We start from the raw sequence: 22,991 nt of genomic DNA on the forward strand, positions 1-22,991 counted from the left end.
TGGAGAGAGAATTGTTTTTAGGTACATATGAGTTCTATTTTAGACATATTGAATTTGAAAGGCCTATGAGATATCCTGTTAAAAATGTCCAGTGGATAGTTAAGAATTCAGATAAAAATATAGCTAGGAGGCAGATTTTGGAGAGACCTGAACTTGTATGAATTGATGATGAGTGAAGTAAGAACCAGGAGAATATCTTCTACAATAATAGTAATATTGCACAGTGATCAGCTTTGCTAAACTTTGGTTTTCTCAGAAATAAAATGACTTAAGGCAATTCCAAAGAACTCATGATAGAGGATGTTGTCCACATCCAGAGAAAAAACTATGGAGTCTGGATAAGTATTGAAGCATACTATTTTTACTTATTTTGTTTTTTCTTTCCTTTTTTCCCCTTTTGTTCTGATTTTTCTTTTACAACATATGATTATACATGAATAATATATATTGCACTGCTTGCCATTTTGGTGGGGGGGAGAGACAGGAAGGGAGAAAAAAAAATAGAGATCAAGATCTTATAGAGGTAAATGTTAAAAAATTTTAAAAATACATTTTAAAATAAAAATGTAGTTAGGACTGGATTGATAGATTTGGAAATAAACTACATTGATATTATAACTAAAGCCAAGTAAGCTGATCAGTTTATCTAGGATGAATGTATAAATAGAGATGAAGGCTCATGACTGAGCTTTGGAAGATGTCCAGAAATAATGATAATAAAGCATTTAAATAAATTTACAAAGTACTTTGCAAATATTGCCTCATTTAATTCTCAAAACAACTTTGGGGAAAAGATGCTATTATTATCCCCATTTTAACAGATGAAGGAACTAAGGTAGACAAAGTTTAAGTGGCATGTTCAAGGTCACACAGCTGATAATGGATTTGAGCTCTTTTATTTATTACTTACCATAGTTGGTAGGAGGAGAAGGGTGATCTTACAAAGGAGAATAAGGATAAATTGTCAGGAAGTTAGGAGGACAAAGAAAAAGTAATGTCACAGAAGACAAGAAAAAAAAGTAGGATCCTACTTCAGAGATAAAAGAGAATGGGGAATGAGAAAATGCCTCTGGAAGTAGCAGATAAAAAACCTGGCAACCTTGGAGATAAGAATTTCATTCAGTGGTAGTGTCATAAGTCATATTGCTAGGGACTGAGAAGTTACTGAGAACTAAAGAAAATAAGCCAACAAATATAATAAATGACATTTTTAAAAATTTCATAAAGTTCATAAAGGAGAACATATATAGGATGTTAGTTTGAGGAAATGGCAGGGTTAAATTAAGATTCTTTAAGAGTAAGGTATACTTGGAATATGTTTGTAGCTGACAAGGAAAGCACCATCAAATTAGGAGAAATTAAAGATGAGAGAAATAAAAGGAATGATCAAGACAAAGGAGATGGAAGGAGGTAATATTGAGATCATGAGTGGAGGGTTAGATTTGACCAGAAGAGGACTTCCGGCCAAGATGGCGGAGAGGAGGCAAACAGCTGCTTGAGCTCCACATTTTCTCTTAGAACTTGCTTCGTGACAAGCCTCAGAATTAATACTTGACCTGAAAAGAAACCCACAAATAATCACCAACAGAAGACATCTTTGAAATTCACCAGAAAAGGTCTGTGTTTGCTCAGGGGAGGGGATGAACAGATTGGGCGCAGGCTGAGGGCAAACAGCCATAGTGAGGCAGGCAGCTCACACTGTGCAGACCCTAGGGGGAGAGGGGAGAGGTGCAATCTCTTCTGTTTCTGCAGAACTACCTTTACCCCAGTGTGGATATTCTGTCTTGACAGCAAGCCAGGAGGTATAAACACTGAAGGTAAAGAATAAAACCCCCGGAAAGCTAGCGTCTCTCCAGACCCGGCCACCCCACCCCCACCCAGAGTGACTTAGCACATTCTTAGAGCCTCAGAGCGCAGCCATCACTGTCCTGCTAGTGCCTCGCTGCTGTCTCCCACAGTCTGTAGAGGAAGCCGGTAACACCATCCAGCCCCATCCCCCCAGAAACAGACCAATTGTTTCTCTTGTCAATTTGTTTTCTTCGATTCCCACTCTGACAAAATGAACAAAAAATTTAAAAGGACTCTAACCATTGACAGCTTCTGTATGGATAGAGAGCAGACTTCAAAGCTTTTGTACAAACAAAACTAATGCAAACAAGATTAGAAGGGAAGTAACAAATTGGGAAAACATTTTTACTGTTAAAGGTTCTGATAAAGGCCTCATCTCCAAAATATACAGAGAATTGACTCTACTTTATAAAAAATCAAGCCATTCTCCAATTGATAAATGGTCAAAGGATATGAACAGACAATTTTCAGAGGATGAAATTGAAACTATTTCCACTCATATGAGTGTTCCAAATCACTATTGATCAGAGAAATGCAAATAAAGACAACTCTGAGATACACCACACACCTGTCAGATTGGCTAAGATAACAGGAACAAATAATGATGAATGTTGGAGGGGATGTGGGAAAACTGGGACACTGATGCATTGTTGGTGGAGTTGTGAAAGAATCCAACCATTCTGGAGAGCAATCTGGAATTATGCCCAAAAAGTTATCAAACTGTGCATACCCTTTGATCCAGCAGTGCTACTACTGGGCTTATTATATCCCAAGGAAATACTAAAGAAGGGAAAGGGACCTGTATGTGCCAAAATGTTTGTGGCAGCCCTTTTTGTAGTGGCTAGAAACTGGAAAATGAATGGATGCCCATCAATTGGAGAATGGTTGGGTAAATTATGGCATATGAATGTTATGGAATATTATTTTTCTGTAAGAAATGACCAACAAGATAAATACAGAGAAGCTTGGAGAGACTTACATCAACTGATGCTAAGTGAAATGAGCAGAACTAGGAGATCATTATACACTTCAACAACAATACTATATGAGGATGTATTCTGATGTAAGTGGATATCTTCAACATAGAGAAGAGCTAATCCAATTCCAATTGATCAATGATGGACAGAATCAGCTACATCCAGAGAAGGAACACTGGGAAATGAGTGTAAACTGTTAGTATTTTTTTGTTTTTCTTCCCAAGTTATTTTTACCTTCTGAATCCAATTCTTCCTTTGCAACAACAATTAACAACAACAAAATTTGGTTCTGCACATATATATTGTACCTAGGATATATTATAACATATTTAATATGTATGGGAATGCCTGCCATCTAAGGGAGGGGGTGGAGGGAAGGAGGGGAAAAATTCAGAACAGAAGGGAGTACAAGGGATAATGTTGTAAAAAGTTACCTATGGATATGTACTGTCAAAAATGTTATAATTATAAAATTAATTTTTAAAAAAGTAAAAAAAAAAAAAAAAAAAAAAGAGAGAGAGAGAGAGAGATTTGACCAGAAGAAATCCACTACTTCATTAAAAGACTGCAAAAAAGAGGGGGTTATGTTGAAGGATTTTGAGTTATAGTAAGAGAAGAAGAGGAGGTTCATTTAAAATAATCACTTTTTTTTCTCAATAAAATAGGTGAAGCTAGTAAGATAGAGCTCTGCTGAAAGAGAAGAATAAGATTTGGAAATAGCCATATAATTGTCAATCAGGGAAGAATAAAAAGATTTACCTGCAGTGTGGTGGGCTTCCATGCAGCATTATGGGCCTGATTTAGATGAGGTAACATAAATTTGCAATAAACCCTTTGGACTTGGTTGCAATTTTTTTTTCCAGAGTTGCATGTGAGTATAAAGGAAGAAAATAGTGGGAGGAGGAAGGCAGCCCAGAATTGGGGTCTAACAAGGTCTATTGGTGATAAACCAAAAAGATAAAAGTGTATATTCTTGAACTGGTCAACTGAAGAGAGGGAAATGAGACCAAAGCACGGGAAAAGGAGAGAACTGACATGAGTATAAAGGGATTGGATGTGTGCTGATGAATAAAAGGTTTGTGATGATAGGGTTGAGATAGAATGTAGGATCTTTTGATAGAATGGATGAATGTTAGAGTTCTGGATTATGCAGCTGAAACAGTTTTGGATGTTGATCAGATTGAAGTTATGACCATTCCCATGGCTGAGGTGGAGTTAAGATGAAGGTCAAGTTGATGAATTAGTTTAAGATGTGTTTGAATCTTGTCTCTGCTACCTATTATAGCCTATATTTGCCTCAACTTCTTTATCTTTAAAATGGAGATGATAATACTTGCAATACCTACTAGGAATCTAGCCTTCTATTAAGAGAAAGGGAGTTCTTGGGTTGCAATATTCCATTGGGGAGAAGATTAAACATATGGCTCCTGAAGATGGAGGAACAGCAAGGGGTTAAAAACATGAAATAGGTAAACAAAAAACTTGGATATGCCAAGCACTATGCTGAATCTACAGATATGATCTGATTTGATCTATTATTAAGAGTTATCCAGACAGTGAAATTTGATAGGGAATGTTAGTTTAGCCACCCCAAGCATATTTCTCTTTCAAGAATTTCAGGTCCTCAAGGCAACATCATTAAGAGAGATACCTTAATGAATCTTCAGAATAAATGGGGGATACTCTGGAAATAGATCTAGTGATCCTGAATTTATTTTCCCTCCTGGAGAAGTTAAGTCTCTAGATGCCTATATGATTCTTTAGGGTCTCACTGGAATTCTTGGAATCTGCTCCTCTAACAATCCTAGTGCCTTTTGCATCTGAGTGGATTTCAAATCCACAGAATAATGTTATAATTCTGCATAGAGGTTTGGAGCAAGGTGGGACTCACCACCGAGAAAAGAATATTGTATTTGATTACTTATGAGTTACTGAGAGTCTTTTATATCATTTCTTTATTTTCTGCATAGTAAAATGAAGCTGTTCTATATCCAATATGAATTGGACCTTGAGAGTTTCTATGAGAGGTATGATCATTTTACCTAGATCTATGAAGATGTAGATATAAACTAAGTTCAAACTATATTTGATGATTTCCACAAGGAACTCTGGGTGGGGACAACAAACCAAAGAATGATAATATATTACCAAGACTGAATTCAATATATATAAGTCCAGAGCCTGGGATGCTGAACTGTGTTACTTCAAAAATATATTATTTGGGATAAAAGAATAGCTTGGGATCAGTGCAAGTGCTGTGTTGTTTTCCAAATGCAATCTTTCCTGCTCAATTTTTGAATTAGCTCTTTGTCTATAATACTTATCTGTGATATGTGTGTATGTGTTTATATATGTATTATATCTCATAATTTATTATCATTACATATAATTATGTATAATTAAATGAGTGTTATATATAATTGCATTGCTCATGATTATTTGGACAATAGTCATTTTTATCCATTTGGTTTTTCCCATGTGGATACAATCCATTTTTTAATAGTTATGAATCTCATTGAGGAAGCCTTATGGTATTCTTAGACTTTGATGCATTTAGCATAAAGTCACCAACAAATAAGAATATTTGGAAGACCTCTCCAATCTATAAGGAAATCCCTCTTCTAGATATGTTTTATAACTGTGCAAACACCTTTAGTGAACACATCTCCCTATTTTATGCCTCACTTGATAGGGATAATTGCTTTAGTGATTCTATCTGTTAATGTCACTTGCATTATCTTAATATAGAAGTCAATCCATGACCACTTATTTAGGGAGGAAACACATCTGTATTTAAGAACAACTCTGGCATATTTCCCAGAAATTTCTAGTTGAAAAAATAAAGACAAATGACTTAAAATAAGCTATCAAGTAGGCTTTTTGAATTCTCTTAACATATTCAGGAAATTTCCAGGATAAAATGCTAATATGTCATTACAATTCTTCTCAATCTTTGCATTTCAAGTGAACTACAAATCTTTGTTTTCTTTATTAAGTAAACATCCAATGTGGCTAGAAGAGAATAAACTATGATTTATTATTAGGAGGAAATGGGAGAAAAAGGCATTAGCCTTTGAAATTTGCATTGAACAGAGGATAATGGTGATAGAAGTTAAAAATAGTTTCTATACCACCATTTCAGTCAGTTCCTTTTATGTTGGAGAAAGTAGAAATTTGCTCCATCTTTCTGGCTGAAGTATGGGGGGAAAAGAATTAAAATGGCTTTTTTGACCATAAGTTAGAGGTGAACTGAAAGACTCAGAGGAGATAGAATGGAAGAATACAGTTAAAAGAGGAATTCAAAGAACACATTTCATTTTAACCTGGAAATCTGCCTCTTTCTAGGAATAGCCTTGCTGAAAGAAGAACTTTATAGCCATTGGCTGGAGGAGAAGTTGGCTGGCTGAGTTCCTAAGACCTTGGCTGAAAGAGCTGACTAGGGTACGCTATAGTCTTCTATTGTGTAGAATAAGTTTACAATTACTACAATCTTATCAGTAGATAGTGTATATAATTATAGGTGGCCCTGAAGATAGCATCTTAGCTAAAAACTAGAGCAGAGACCCAGTAGTGAGATGAAAAATCTGACTAAAAGAATTGTAGAGATCTCCTACTGGGAAGAGGCTTACTTTTTTTTTTTTTTAAATTTAATTTAATTTAATTTTTTTTTATTCATTTTTCCAAATTATCCCCTCCCTCCCTCCACTCCCTCCCCCCGATGGCAGGTAATCCCATACATTTTACATGTGTTACAATATAACCTAGATACAATATATGCGTGTAAATACCATTTTCTTGTTGCACATTAATTATTAGCTTCCGAAGGTATAAGTAACCTGGGTAGATAGACAGTAGTGCTAACAATTTACATTCGCTTCCCAGTGTTCCTTCTCTGGGTGTAGTTATTTCTGTCCATCATTGATCAACTGGAAGTGAGTTGGATCTTCTTTATCCACTTCCATCAGAATACATCCTCATACAGTATTGTTGTTGAAGTGTATAGTGATCTTCTGGTTCTGCTCATTTCACTCAGCAACAGTTGATTTAAGTCTCTCCAAGCCTCTCTGTATTCCTCCTGCTGGTCATTTCTTACAGAGCAATAATATTCCATAACCTTCATATACCACAATTTACCCAACCATTCTCCAATTGATGGACATCCATTCAAGGAAGAGGCTTACTAACCACAGAATCCAAAAGAAGGAACCCCTGGAGGCAGCTGAAAAGCAACTAGAGTAAAGATGAAATTTCCATTGTGGAAGGATGAAGACAACACCCAGTGGGGACAGGCAGAAATAAAACTCCTGGCAAGGAGCAGATCTGGCAGAGAGCTATGAAATGATATCATCCAAAGATATTGGTAGTTCTGCAGAATTGGAGATATAACTTACCTCTTCATGTATATGCTTTGGCGACATGTGCTTTCCACATGTGCATGGCTCATTTGTAACACCTAGGTATATTTACTCTTTTCATTAAGAGTATATGAATTTGTGGGAGATGGAGTCAAGGTTTATGGGGTAAATGTTCTGGTACTATTCTAATTACTAAGCTATTTCATGAAATGTCTTTGATTTTTAACAGGATGACCTCTGGCTGAGTGGTAAAGTAAACATATTAACCAGGGCTTGTAAACTATGGTTTGGAGAGGAGTTTGATCCACAATGTGCCTAGAACCTGGGGCAGCTTTCTGGGGGTCTGTGCTAATGCAACCAATGTACCAGAAGAAGTCAAATTTCTTTTATGATAATTGAAAGTCATTTGATTATTCAAACTATAAAGTGTTGCCAGCATAAGCAGACTGTAGCACTGTGGGTGCCTGAGAAATCTTTCAGAATAAGCAAGATGGTGTGTATATTTGTGAATGAAACACAGTTGGATTTGGGCACCTAGGAAACAGTCAAAACATAGCTGTTAGAGCAGCACAATGAAAACATGAAGCAATCAGCTCTTTAGGAACCTTCCTAAAATAAAGTTGATGTTTCCATTTCAGTCCCTTTTAAGAAGGGCCAAGAAGTCTTTTTCCAGTAATGTATGTGAGAGAGACAGTGTGAGACAGAGATAGGGAAGTGGAGACAGAAGCATGAGAAACTGAATATGTTTGTGTGTGTATGTGTATGTGTGTGTGTGTGTGTGTGTGTGTGTGTGTGTGTGTGTGTAAATCAGGCCTTCAGAAAAAGCAATACAAATGACTAAATCTAGTTTTTAATTGGGACAGCTAAGTGGCACAGTAGATAGTGTGATAGGTTTGGATTCAGGAAGACATGAGTTCAAATCCAGCCTCAGACACTTACTAGTTGTGTGACCTGAGAAAGTCACTTAACCCTGTGTGCCTCAGTTTCCTCCTCTGTAAGGGCCCTTTAAATGGGCGGCACCACAGCGCAACAGGAGATTGAGGACCGGAAGTATTCTCTATGGATATAGGATTGCTCTGTGGGTGGGATCCTGTACATATTGAGATAGCTTCATAATGGGTGATGACTCTCTTGCTGGTTGGCTGTGTGTGTGACCTCACAGGCCCTTTATAAGCCCACTGCAGACAGCAGTCGCTCTCTTTAACCTGGCTTCCTAACCTGGGGTAGCCAAGCCAAGCTGATGGATAGCCGAAAGGTAAGGAGTTTGGTAGTGAAACACGTGGGTCTTCAGACCAGGTGTTCCACTAGGGAGCTGACAAGTCAGGGCATTATGTGAGTAGGTATAATAAAGGCTTTTAAGATTACACGTGGCTGTTCTTGAGTGCGCTACTGGTTATTAAACTGTAGATTCAAGAGATTGTGGCCAGAGACTTTTGAAGGCCTCAGAGGAGGCGAGCCAGGTAGAGTTGACACTGCAAAGGTCAGTGGTCAAAGGTACTCTGTTGGGCCTAGGACAGTAATTGTAACTGCCAGGAGGTCATGTTACACTCCTCTGTAAAATGAGCCAGAGAAAAAAATGGTAAACACTCCAGTATTTTTGCCAAGAAAATCCCAAATAAAGTCACTAAGAGTTAGTCAAATTATATTTATATATACATGTATATATTCATACACATATTTACATGCACATGTATATGTATATATATATAACATATATATAAATATATATATGTTATATATATATATGTATATATATATATATATATATGAATATGATTCAAATTCATCCTCAAATACTTATTAGTTCTATGATCCTGGGCAAATCTATTAAGCTCCCTTTGCATGTCTCATACACACACACACACACATACATACACACCACACACACACACACACACGCACACACACACACAAACATGATGAGCTGAAATCCTGCCTCAAACACTTGTTAGCTATGTAATCCTCTCATTCTCCATTTCCTCATCTATAAAATCAATTAACAAGCATTTATTAAGCATCTACTATATGCTAGGAGTGCAAATACAAATAACAAAAGAACCCCAATTTTCAATGGATTTGCATTCTGTTAAAAAGACATATATGTACATATACGCACATACACACACACACACACACACACACACACACACATATATATATATATATATATATATATATACAAAAAAAAATATAGAATAAATATAAGGCAGTTAAATATAAAGTAGTTAGTGAGGGAGGGCACTAACTCTTATGAGGAGATCAGGGAAAGTTTCTTGTCAGAAGTGATGCTTAAGCTGCACCTTGAAGGATTAGCAGGATTTTATGAGATGACAGATCAGAAGGAAGTGCATTTCAAGCACAATGATGACGATGGGCAAAGGCATGGAGATGGGAAATTGAAGATCAGTGAGCAGGCCAATTTGGCTGGATCACAGATTGTGGAAAGGGAAATCAGCATTAGGATAATTACTCCACTTCTGTGTGGAGAATGGATCAGACTTCAGAGCAATGGAGGTGAGGAAGAGCAATCAGAACACCATTGCAGTGATCTGGACAAGAGATGAGACTGAGCTAAGGTGCTGGCTGTGTGAACAGACAGAAGTGTGTAGCTACAATGCATGTTATATGGGTAGAAAAACAATATCTAGCAGCTAATCTACTTTACAGGTTGAAGGAGAGTAGAGTTTGGAGGTTGTGAACCTGGGCCGTTGGAATAACATTAGAGTTTCCAACAGAAACTATGAAGTTTTAAAGTTTTAAAGGGCTTGGGGAGATAAGATTGTGGATTATGTTTTGGACATGTGAAGTTTGAGATGCATCCACATTGTGTCCAAAGCAGTGTCCTTTAGGCATAGTGAAGCATGACTGAAGCTCCAGAGAGGCTGGGATTGAGTCAGCTAGGCAAAGATGATAACTAAATGGGGAGGGAGAAGTTAAAATGGAGATAATAATAGCACCTGAGGGCCTCTCCAGTCCTCTTGATCTCTAGCTTGCCACTGAACCCAGAGAGAAAACGAGGCAGGTGACCTTGCACAGCCTCCCCCACTTCAATCCAACTCACTTGCATATCACAGCATCACCTCCAGATGTCAAGATAGTATTTGACAAACAACAATGATAAGAGCACGTAACTCATAAATTGTCTATGTAAACTGCCCTGCAAACTGGAAATACCATATGTGAGCCCATCATGCAGACATTATTGCTCGCCACATTTTATGGTGTGTTTGGATTGAGCAGCAGAGACCATTGCTCCTTTCACCAGTCCTCGGCCCCCAGGGATATCAGGCTGACCTAGCAGTGTGTTCACACCTTGCAGATCTCCTCCACTGGTTTCTTACAGCTCCATAGTGTCCCTCCTTCCCCTGCTTCCTGCTCTGCCCTAGTTCCTCACTCTAGTCTCTTAAAATGTATGGGACTGGTTACTGTATTCCTAAAATTGATATATGACATATGTATGTGTAAATGTATGTCTCTGTATGTACATTTGTGTCCACACACATACACACACATACTCTAGAAAAGCTTTCATTGGGAAGACCAAGGCAAGAGTCAAGCTGGATGAGCAGGGAAGTCTGATGCGTGAGCAGCATCTCTGAAGGGACTACTTCCGTCAATGAGATCACAGTGGAGTATATGAGATAACAGTGACAACCACAATAGCATTTATATGGCACTTTAAGGTTTGTGAAAGGTTTTACAAATATTATTTCATTTAGCCTTGTAACAGCCCTTGAAAGGAGGGAAATATTATTTCCCTTTTACAAATGAAAAAATTGACACAACAATTATGTGACTTTCTTTGAGTCACACAACTAGTAAATATTCTAAGTTTTTGAACTCATCTTCTGACTCCAGGTCCAGTCATAACCACGAGTTGCCTATGCATTTTAGAAAGCCATATAATGTAAAATATGTAGCGATCTCACCTATAGGCGATTAAATACGGTATTTGTTACTATAAAAGTCAGAGATCCAGTGGTCATGAGTTCCATCTTTTTTTATAACATCATTTCTGTAGCTTATATCATATTCTTATAATCATAACTGACATTCATATGGCTATTACATAAGATATTTATGAGACCTTTACAAAGATAATATATGAGATCTTATTTGAACCTCCTTTCTGGATATAATCTAACTCTTCAAAGCAGGTACTTGTTAGGGGTAAAATTGAGTCAGGCTAATGCTGTGATGGTTTGGGTTGGGAATGTGTAGATCATCCCATGGTTAACAAAAAAGTATTAATTTTTCCATAGCCTAGAAAGGACATTCCATAAAGATACTCAAGCACTTGGGTAGACAGGTGCCTCTTCAGCTCTCTATGGAGACAGGTTCGGTCAACAGGGCAGGTTGTAGTGACTAGCTTAATTTGGGGAAAATTGCAAAGTCTAAAGGACTATGATGTCATGTGGCTAGGCCTTTTTATGCCCTTAAGCAAACAGAAGGCCCTTCTCTGTCTAGAGGTTACTAGAAACTGCCAAATGACATGACTCTTGAACCAAGGACAGCTTTATAGCCTTTAAAGGAAAAAACAAACAAACTAGCCTAACCCACAAGACAAGGAGAGAACTCTGGTAAAGAGTGATCCCATCATAGTATTATAAATATATTATTATTCTTAAACATGAAGAAACTCAGGCTCAGAGAAATTAAGTGACTTGGCTATGCTCAAATGATTAGGGGGGAAATTTATAATCCAGGTTTCTTCTCATCAAAGTCAATCTTTTCACCATTACTGTACAATTTATGTTACATATAAATATATAAAAATATAAATTAAAAAATTTATAATGTATGTGTAGGAATGTAAATGTAAATATGTATATACATATGCACGCATACACACACATACACACACACACACACACACACATATATATATACACAGAGTTATTCCTATACACAGAGTTATCCCTACCACATTGTGACTTTCTCCATCTAGGTTTTGCTATCTCACAGGTCAGCTTAAAAAGTTAAATGGAAAATTTTTGAGAGTTTTGTGGAAGCCACAGACAGCATGTGAAAGCCAACAAATGACAGAAGTTTAGAAATTCAGAAATGCATAGAATACATGTAAAGTATTATATTTCAACATATTTTATCTCTTAAAACCGTAATAATTCATAATTCTTCTTTGGTACCAAGGGAGGGCCAAATAATTTTTTGTGGATTTTCCAGATCAGGGGAGCACCACACCCTTAGCCCCCTTGAGGTGGAGGGGAGGGGATAACTGTGCATTCAGTTACTGCTTGTAAATTCCATTCTGTGTTACACATACATATGATTACTGTTTATAAATACCTGAATTTACAAGCAGTAATCAAATGTATGTATAACATAGAGTATATATTTCTGGAAAATAGATTGTGTTGTGAGCAAAACAGCCCTTTTCTTGCTGCATTTTGAGTTATGATTATATAGATCTGTCATGGAACTTGTACCTCTTAATGCCCCAGGGAACTCTCTAAAGAATGTAAGTGGCCGTCCAGTAGCTCATCTGCAGTGATAGAGATTTTACACAGTGAAATCATAGGTCTGAACCAAGAGAAAAAAATGAATCTTTGTACTATATTTTTTTAACAGTGATGCCCTCAGGGGCCACTGAAATATAGCTGATGATTTGCCTGGACTGAAATATAGCTGATGATAATTGCCCCAGATTGATGTGCTCTTATGGTTCTTCTGTTATGTTGGGTTTTTAAAAGTTTTTTTGCTTCACTCCTCTGTGTTAAATTATCACTTTTCACCGACTTCACTTTATTTCAATCTGCCCTCAAGATTATCTAGGTGAAGAATTTGAAATTAGATTTTGCCTCTTTTGAAACAAAAAACTCATTTGCTCTGTGATAACTACTAAGGATCATAGGATCTCCCATCTTATCAAATACTCTTATTTCACAAATGTGGGAACTAAATCTAGTATGTTTATTGCCTAAAGTGATTCAGGTCTTAAACACCAGAAGCAGAATTTCATCCTAGGCCCTCTCATTTCAGGGCCCCTTTGGTACCATTGCAGGTCAGATAAGGAAGGAGTTGTGGAAGATCTGACTGGGATAGAAGAAATGGAAAATAAATAGATGCCAATGAGGAAAAATCCAGACAATACCCCTTCTAGTTCTCAGATCTATAAGGCAATCTACTGGTTTGAGCATACAGAGAAATGTTCACTCCTCTGCAGAGCCCTGAAGCCACTCAGAAATCAAACTTTTATAGGGCTTTAGATAAAGAACTGACATGGTACTAATAAGTGAAACAAAGCAGTGGGTAAGTCCAGAGACCACAAAAAACCAGTATCCTCTGAATTGATGAATGAGGAATGAACCCAAATGACAGCCCTAACAGCAAGCAAATGATTGGGGAGTCTTGAAGTCAGTTAAGCCTTATCATGAGTGCATCCTGAAGGCTGAGGCCTACAGAAGTCAAATAGATTTTAACCAGTTCATAACTGTACTAGTTGGTCAGAATCTTTTTAAAATTTATTTCCTGTTTCATGCCTGTATTTCAGATAATTGAAGTTTCAAGAAGCTTGATTTTCTGCTAAGTAGAATACTATCATACTCATATAAAACCAATATTAAAAATAAGAATATGATGAAATACACTTAGCATTAAATGTCTCCATTTAGTCATATTCTGATGCTTCATCTTATCATGGAGATGACTCTGGATTCTCAAGGCCTTTGCCAGTAGAACATAAAATTTGGCAGTTCTAATAAGTTGCAACAGTTTCAAGTATGACCACTGCAACAGACCAGCCTAGCTAAAAATGGAGAGATTCATCACCAGATAATTCATTACTTGTTTAGCTATCAAAACTGTCCCCATTCCATATTTCTCAGTCCTGTTCAGACTTTTCCCTTTCCTATAGTGACTGTGGCAGAATGTTAGCAAAGACAATGGGTGATGGTCTGTGGAACTTTAATTTGATGATTGCTTTTCTAAATCAGAGATCTCCAAAATGTGGCTCATGGGATTGCCCCAGGGATATGTATTCACTCAATTAGAGGATAGAAAGATAGATCATAACCCACCCTTACTTCCTCTGCAGCCAACAACGAACTTTCCTCCATTGTAATTGCCTCTCCTTTCAGTACTCCCTCACTCTATAGCATCTCTAAGAAGACCTCTTGTCTGATTCTCTCTCATCCCTTGCACCCACACCCCTAGGACAGTTTTTACTTAACTCCAAAAATTCCCATCTCTATCCTCTTGGAGGTTGACTATGGGATTAGTAACCCCCTCCACCACCACTCCCAAAACTCAGCTCATTTTTCATTTATTGGTAGAAAAGAGAAATAGCACAGGATAAGTAAGCATAGGTAGGGTGTGATTACACTATTTTTCTTCCCAAACCTTCAAATGATTATTAATAACAAATGATTTGAGAAGGTCCAGAGTTCCCTCCTTTTTCTAAAGTCCTGATTTCAAAAATTCAATTTCTTAAAGGACTTTGCTGGTAATGAGATTGGACTGATTTCTTCACAATTTTATTCAGACCCTACCCATGGTGAGAAGCTATAGTGCTCTACTCAGGTTTAGGTGGTGATAGATTCTTTGAAGAGATTGTCTAAAGCTGGGGTTATCTTGGAAGTAAATTAAATAATTAAAGTTCATTTGAATAGGTTCAGCCCCCCATTATAATATTAATTCTCTCATTAATTGATTAATTAATCAGATTTGATTGACATCCTCAGGAATACCCTTCTTCCAATGAGTTCTTCCATGAACCCACTGCCATGATTGTCTTTGGTCTAAGAGAGAAATGACCAAATGCTTAACCTTTTATTAAAATGCTGACATTATTAATAAAATGATTAAGTTACACAGGTATTATATTTTTTGAACTTTTTAAACCACACTTTTTAACATTAAGGATATCACCACCTGTCTAATCACTTAAGTTCTTATCTGCTTGTTATCTTTGTCTCCTAAAATAAATAAATATATTTTTCTTCAAAGTTAGCAATGATGTCATAATTGCCAGTATTTTTCAGTATTCATGCTTCTTGACCTCTTGATAGTATTTCACACTGTTGACTATTTTTTCTTCTCCTTCTGGATGCTAATGCTTTCTCTCTCTGTAATGGACTCATCATCCATATGATGTCCTTAATTCTGATGGTATTCCTAGGTTCTGTCTGGGACTTTCAGCTCTTCTTTCTGCTTATTTTGCAACTTTTCAATACCTAGGAGTTTAATTATCATCTGTCCTAAATATCCAGCCTTAATCTCTTTCCTGAACTTTCTCACCAATTGCCTCTGGGGCATTTTGAACTTGATATACTATAGGCATCTCAAACTTAACATGTCTAAACTTTTCCCACAAAACCTACTTCTCTCTTTTGAAGTTTCTTATTTCTGTTGGGAGCACCATTATCCTCCCAATCACTCATATTTGGAACCCTGGTATTATCATTAATTACTCAACTACTCAGTGTTAAAAATATGAAATATTTGTCCAATGACGAATGAATGGATGCAATGTTAAAGCAACTGAGTCATATTAATCTTAACATTTTTGATGTAAATTAATAAATTATAAGAAAATGATGGAGGGAAGTTACTCAAAATTATTTCATGGAATTATTTAGTCATCTTGTGTTACAGTACTCATTATAAGTAGGCCATTATTTAAAAAAAAAAAAAACACCAAGAAAACCATTTAAATAAGACTCTCTATATTAAAGGAGACTTCCACAAAAGGGTAAAAAAAATGAGAAAGGAAAAAAGGACAAACTACACAGAAGCCTCAGGCCTTTATATCATGAAAACTTATTTTGGAAAAAGAGTTTAAATTATTTTCCTCCTTTTTACCAAAAGAGAGAAGTTCCCTTTTGGTGACAAAAACCCCCCCACACTTTATTTAGGGTGAGCTAAATTGGGGGCTGGAGCTGGTAGAAGCAAAGTAGAGGGATCATAATCTTGAAAGCAATATCCAAGATCAAATATAGGCAGATTTTTATGGAAATATTTTCTATCTTTTCTTTTATTAAAAATGTCTATGATGGGAGTGAAAAACCATCTTGAATTTGAGAGACTTGGGTGTTTTGTCATTTTTCTAGGTTCCCATGACACTTCAAAATTAGCCAACCTCTGAAGGGAAGAGAAGACACTGTGAAAATAATATGCTATCATAGAAATTGAGTGATGCTATCAGTGCCTCAACTTGCTCATGAACTTTCACTGGTAGGTGGGGTAAAAAGCCAGAAGTAATAATAATAAGGAAAATATATGGCACATAATTGAAAAATTTTTAATGTTTAAATAAGTAATTGATAATAAAAATGGGGAATGGATAATAGAAATGATATCTATCCAGATTATGATAATTTTTTATCAGAATAAATTAATTGCAATGAGAAAAATAAGAAGAGCTTAGAAAATTGGGCTAACAATTGACTTTCTTGCTAAGTGGAAAGATATGGTGGATAAAAGTAAAGCTGGTTTAAAATGTGCACTCATTTGTACTATGTACTATGAAAAATGATTTTTTAGCAGAATTATCCCAAAAATTATCTCAAAAAGCAAGACTTAGTAGAGGTTAAAGTCAATTTAAAGAAAATTTGACTAAGCAAAATCATTCCAAGGTTATTTAAGTATAAACAGAGGAGGGGAACAACAAATGAAAAAGACCTGGAAAGATTATTATAATAAATTATTTTTTTTACTATCATTTGTTTTCTCTTTGCCATTTTAAGTCTCAAACTCTTCCCTTCTGGAGAATACCTTCCAGATAGTACCAGCTTTCCCTCTAAAGTTACATTCATTCTAGTTCCAGTGTCTTATGTATCTATTCATTTATTTGCCTACTGTTTTCCCCATCAATATGCAAGTTTCTTGAGGACAGGGACTCGTGTGTGTGTGTGTGTGTGTGTGTGTGTGTGTGTGTGTGTATGTGTGTGTGTTTTCCCTTTCTTTGTATCCCCAGTGTTTAGCACAGGGTCTGACATAGAATAAGTACCTTATAAATGCTTGCTGATTGATTCAAGGAGAAGTTGGGCTACCTCACATGACAATATCAAGTGATAGAACATGTCCATTAGTATGTGTACCTAGGACAGATGGTGAATGGACAGGAAATGGAGTCAAACTTGCAGCAGAGAAAAACTTGTTAGATTACTTTGGAAAACTGAAATCTTTCATGATTCCAATCTCCCACTAATAAAAGCATATATATATATATTTATATATCTATACATATATAGATATATAAATATATATATGTGTGTGTATGTATATATGTGTGTGTATATATATATATATGTATATACATATATATTTAATTAAAGCTTTTTTATTTTCAAAACATATGCATGTATAATTTTTCAACATTAACCTTTGCAAAACTTTGTGTTCTAAATTACCCTTCCCTTCCCTCTACATCTTATAGAAAATAGAACTTTGGCTATGACTTAAAGGAAACAGATTTTAGGACATGGAGATAGGGAGGGAAAGCATTCCAAAGATAGGGTACAGCCGATGAAAATGGCTGTCAGGAGATAGTGTTTTGTGTGAGGTCAGTCACTGAATTGCAGAGTATTTAGAAAGAAGTTTATGAAGACTAAGAAAGTTTGGGGGGGCAGATTATGAAGGGCTTTAAAAGCCTGAGGAATTTATATTTAATTCTGGGGGTAATAGAAGCCACTGAAATTTTATCAAGTTAGAGTGGAATTAACTGTAAAAGATTTGTGCTTTAGATCATTTTGAAAGCTAAGTTAGAGTGGGGAGACTTAAAGTGGGGAGAACAAGGCTATTGCCATATTATATCTGTGAAATATATACTATATGTGTAGTATATATATATATATATATATACACATATATATGTGTATATATATATACACATACATATATATACATACACATATATACGACATACACACACACACACAACACACACACACACATATATATTATAGGGACCTATACTGAAGATATTGGCTGACAATATCATGAGGACAAAAGGAATAGTTATGCAAGAAATGTTATAAAGGCAGAATTGACAGGACTTGTCAACTGTGGATATGAGGCAGTTAGAGACTAAGAAGTTGGGGATAATATCTCATTGCAAGCTTAGGTACCTGGGAGGATGATAGTGACTTTAATAGTAACAGGGAAGTGAGAAAGAGGGGAATAGTTAGTTTGTTTGTTTTTGGAGGGGATGGATAAGGAGTTCAGTTTGGATGTGAGATTGGAGGTCAGGAGATAGGTTAGGGCTGGATAAATAGATCTGAGAATCATTTGCATAACTGAATTCATGGGAGGCAGTGATATTACTAAATGAATACATTGAGAAAGGACTCAGAAAAGAGTCTTGGGAGAAACGGGTGTAGTCTAGATCAGTGATTCTCAAACTTTTATTCTTAGTATCTTTATATTGCTAAAAAAATTATTGAGGACCTGTGCAAAGAGTTTTGTGTAAGTTATATTTATAGATGTTTACCATATCAGAGATAAAAACTAATTTTGAATTTACAGACCTCTGAAAGTGTTTCAGAGATTCTCTGGTCCACCCTTAGAACCACTGGTCTAAATGAAGATTCTTTAAGGGAGACTGAGAAGCAGTGATCAGACAGTTAGGAGGAAAACCAGGAGAGTGCAATGTTAAGAAAACTTAGAGAGAAGAAAATATTGAGGAGAAGAAGCAATTTACAAGGCTGCAGAGAAGTCCAGAAAGAAGAAAATTGATAAAAGGCTCTTAGATTTGTTCATCAAGAGATCATTGGTAACTTTAGAGAGAGCTGTTTCAGCAGAATGATGAAACTGGAAGCCCTGCTACAATTAAGAAAAGTTAGAAGAAAGGAGATGGAAGCACCAATTGTAGGTAACCTTCTCAAAGGGTTTCACCCCAAAAAGGAAGAGAAAGATAGGATAATGACTAATAGGGATGAATGGATCAAATGAGAATTTCTTTAGGATGAGTGAGATGTGGGCAGGAGGGAAGCAGCCAGTAGATAGGGAAGAATTTAGTGAAAGTGGAGATTACAGTGGGAGAAGTCTGCTGGAGGAAACGGGATGGAATGGGGATCACTTTTGCATGAAAGGAAGGTCTACTCTTGGTAAGGAGAAAGGCAGCCTATTCATGTGAGACAGAAATGAAGGAGGAAGACAGTAGTAAAAGTTATATGAGTGATATGAGATGAGGAGAGAAGAGGGAGCTCTGGATAAATGGCCTTTTTTAAAGTGAAAAATGAGGCAAGTTTTTCAGTTGAGAAGGTTGGGGGAAGGGGACCCACAGGAAGTTTAAGAAGGGATGAAGAGGTTTAGAAAAGCTGCTGTGATGAGTGGAGCAGTGAATCAATTTGCCACAGTGAAGGCTCAGTTATTTTAGCACAAATATGTAGTAGAACTAGTCAATAAATATGCTTTTCTCTAGCTTCCTTCTGCAACATATGGATAGGAATGAAAGCAGTGAGTAGTGGGAATAATCCAAAGCTGGAATTTGGCAGATCCAAAGGGGTGATAGGGAATGGGGACAAGGTCTTCAGAAGTTGATCCTGGTTCACCAGTAGTCAAAATGGGATAGAGAGGAGTCTATATAGCCAGTATAGAAGTTATAGCCTGGAAGAAAAAAAAACAAGGAGTGGAGGGATTATAACTCACAGTAAGGACAAAGAACAAGATTAGGGTTTGTAAGGCAGAGAGAAAGGTGGAATGACAAAAGATTATGATTTGATAAAGGAATTTCATAGGTCACAAATATGGGAGTTCAATACTTGTGAGCATTAGGAGTTTGACATTTCTGTATTTCACTGGTATCAAGCAAGGAGATAGAGCAGTAGTGGGGCATGGGAAATGAATAAATTGGTTAACTGAACATTTAGGTATTGATAGAGCAGCAATATCTATGTTGAAGTCCCTTGTTATGAGAGTAGCAACTGTAAAAGAGAAAGATTCTAAGCCAAACAACATTGAACTCATTTAATAAAGGGAGTATCTTGGAGGCTAGTAGATAAGAGCTACCCTAATCCTGATTAAGTGACTAATATGGATTAAATGATGTCCAGAGGACATGTCATTGAATGATGAAAGAAGAAGGAGAGTGTAGAAATGGCAATGGGAAGCCAGGAATATTCTGGCTTCAATCACAATGAGATGAGTATGAATGAAAGTATAGCTGGTGTTGAAAAGGTAGCTATGATTTTCTAACATCAGGAAAGAGCCAAGTCTCAATGAGTTTAAGAAGATGGAAGACAAGCTTCAAGATGAATAAATGCAAGTTTATCACCTCCAGAATCAGCATTCCAGAGAGCACAGTGGAAGATATGGATAGACCTGAACTCAAGTTGAGGAGTAGGGAATGAGGGGACAGACAATGGGAATTGGAAACAGGGTCTGTATTATTAGATCTGGGAGTTTGGGGAAAGCCAGTCTTCCTTTTACTCTTCCTCAGATTTTTAGCTCCCTCTTCTATGCTGTCTTCTTCCATTAGAATGTAAGCTTCCTGAGAACAGAGACCATATTTCTTTTTTGCTTGCCTAGTGCTCAACGCATACCTGGAACATAGAAAGTATTTAATAAATGTCATTGTTGACCTCAAGATTCAGGTGTTTGAGATCTTCTGGTACTTCAGGACTATCAGTACAATGACTATCATTGTATTGCAGATAGGTGTAAATGCCAGCTAATAAAATTCCAGATGATAAACTATTGCTTTTAAGTTTAAGTAGTTACTAGTGGAATTTATAATAATGGTAAATGGACTGAGCTTTCTTTTAATTTAGAAAGCTAAAGGGAGCTCCCTTAATGACCTTTTCTTCTTTTGGGGGGGTTAAGTGGGGTTAAGTGACTTGCCCAGGATCACACATCTAGGAAGTGTTCCATGTCTGGGATCACATTTGAACTTCCTGACTTCAGGGCTGGTGCTCTAGCCACTGTGCTACCTAGCTACCCCATCATTTTTCTTCTTTTAAAGAAAGTTTTGATGTTTTTGATTTTTATATCATATCACAATGATTTTAGAAGATATCTGCTTCTATTCCCAGCTTCAGAACTGAGTCCTTCCTTGTAACAAAGAAAAATAAACAAAAACACCTGATCCTGTGACCATGTCTGAGAACTATACACATTGTGCTTTAGTAGGCCCACACCTTTCAGAATCTTGGCCTGGATTAAGAACATATATGTTAGGACAAGCTTTCCTCTTTTAGCATACTTTACCCTGTATCTGACATAAGCAAACATCCAACCTACCAAGATTTGGAAGACACACACACACACACACCATATGAAAGCAAATTCAAGGCTTTATAAGCTAGCTCTCTTTTCCTTTCTTATAGGTGGGCTCTAGAACCCTCCTATTCCAGCATAGTTAAGCCACCTCCCCTAAAAAAAATGAAAGTGGAACTTTCCAACTCCCCCCAAAGAAAAATGAAACAGAAAAGTATGCTACTTTTTACTAAGGAAAACTTTTATTAAAACTGTGCAATCAATCAGTATTTAGACAGCAGTTTCATAAACATTTTGGCATTTAAACTTCTATTCATTTTTGGCATGACCTTTGGAATAGCATATAAACAATCCTGGGGAAAGGGGAAAACACTAAGTAACACATACTATAATGCTAGAAAAAAGAAAACAAACTGACATTATAACAAAATTATTTTTTAAAGACATGAAAAAAGTACATTCAAAATCCAGACAGACATTGGCTTTCCTCATGCAATGGAGTCACAGAGCTGATCCCCTGAGTCAAATATAAAATTAAAATAACTTAGCTCTATGCTCCAATGGCAAGTCTGCTAATGCTGCCTTTATATAAGACAATGGTACATGGAGTGAAAGAACCCAGAACACCCACAACATGAGATATACAACTGGCTCCAACACTTTCAGTTCATTCACATCTTTGAAGTAAAAAGAAAAAAGTGAAACATTTTGTAAAATAATAATAATAATAATAATAACAATGTGTACCCACCTACTCTAGTGATGGGCTGAGGCAATGTGTGAATATTCAGTCATAAATCCTTAAAGTAGGCTCAAATTACCAATTATGATTTCAGTTACAAATAAAATTTTTCCAGAGTATCAGATTCTTTTAGGGGAAAATTTTTGATAATAAGTTGTAAGTATAGAGACGTAGTTTCCTAGAAAAACTAAGTTCTGTATGACATAAAGAACACATTCATGTTTTGTAACTTCTAAATGTAGTTTATAATTTACTCTTAATTTATCCACATGTAGATTATCCAGGCAATTAAAATTCAAGGTTGTTATATTCTCTCTGCCACTTTCTCCCAATAATCATTTATTTGGTTTATATTGAGGGAATACTAAATATTTTAATTTTATCCTAAGCAAAGGATAAGGTAAATCTACTGTGAAAAGAAAAGAAAATCTATATACTCTATTTTATAACCTAAAATAAAATGATTTTGAGGCATCTTTTTTTAAAAATTTGGATAGTTATTTTAACTTTTCAAAGCATTTTTTATTTTTTTATTTGTTCTTTAAAGCAAAGCTCAGAAGTTAGTTCAAAGAAAAGTTATACTCTAAAAATTTGATTCAGGAAGATATGGAAAAAATACTTCTTGTTCTTTACTCCAAGGTAAAAATAGTATCAACTGCTCAGCTGATTCAACCCACTAACCCAAAACGAGCTATACTTTCTAAAGTTTTCTATATGATGCTAGGCCGATGAAGACTACGTTTGTGTTTAATATTGTTCAATTGGAATAGATCAGCATGTTTGGCCTATTAGGCTGTAGGCTGCCTAGGGTAGCAAAAGTAAATAAATCTACATTAGGTCAATAGTAGTATTATAAGAAATAGCATTGGATTCAGAAGTTCTAGGCTTGTATTC

The 22,991-nt window shown here is 36.2% G+C and overlaps 1 long non-coding RNA gene across 1 annotated transcript in view; it reads left to right on the plus strand.

Annotated features, from left to right (window-relative positions):
• The first annotated feature begins 16,255 nt into the window (after positions 1-16,255).
• Positions 16,256-22,991, plus strand: part of LOC141558020 (uncharacterized) — a 99,390-nt gene continuing 92,654 nt past the window's right edge. The window contains exon 1 of the long non-coding RNA XR_012486935.1: positions 16,256-16,372. This is a non-coding gene — a long non-coding RNA (uncharacterized LOC141558020). The remainder of the gene's footprint in view (positions 16,373-22,991) is intronic.

Source organism: Sminthopsis crassicaudata, chromosome 2 (genome assembly GCF_048593235.1).
Source record: "Sminthopsis crassicaudata isolate SCR6 chromosome 2, ASM4859323v1, whole genome shotgun sequence".
NCBI classification, from domain to species: Eukaryota; Metazoa; Chordata; class Mammalia; order Dasyuromorphia; family Dasyuridae; genus Sminthopsis; species Sminthopsis crassicaudata.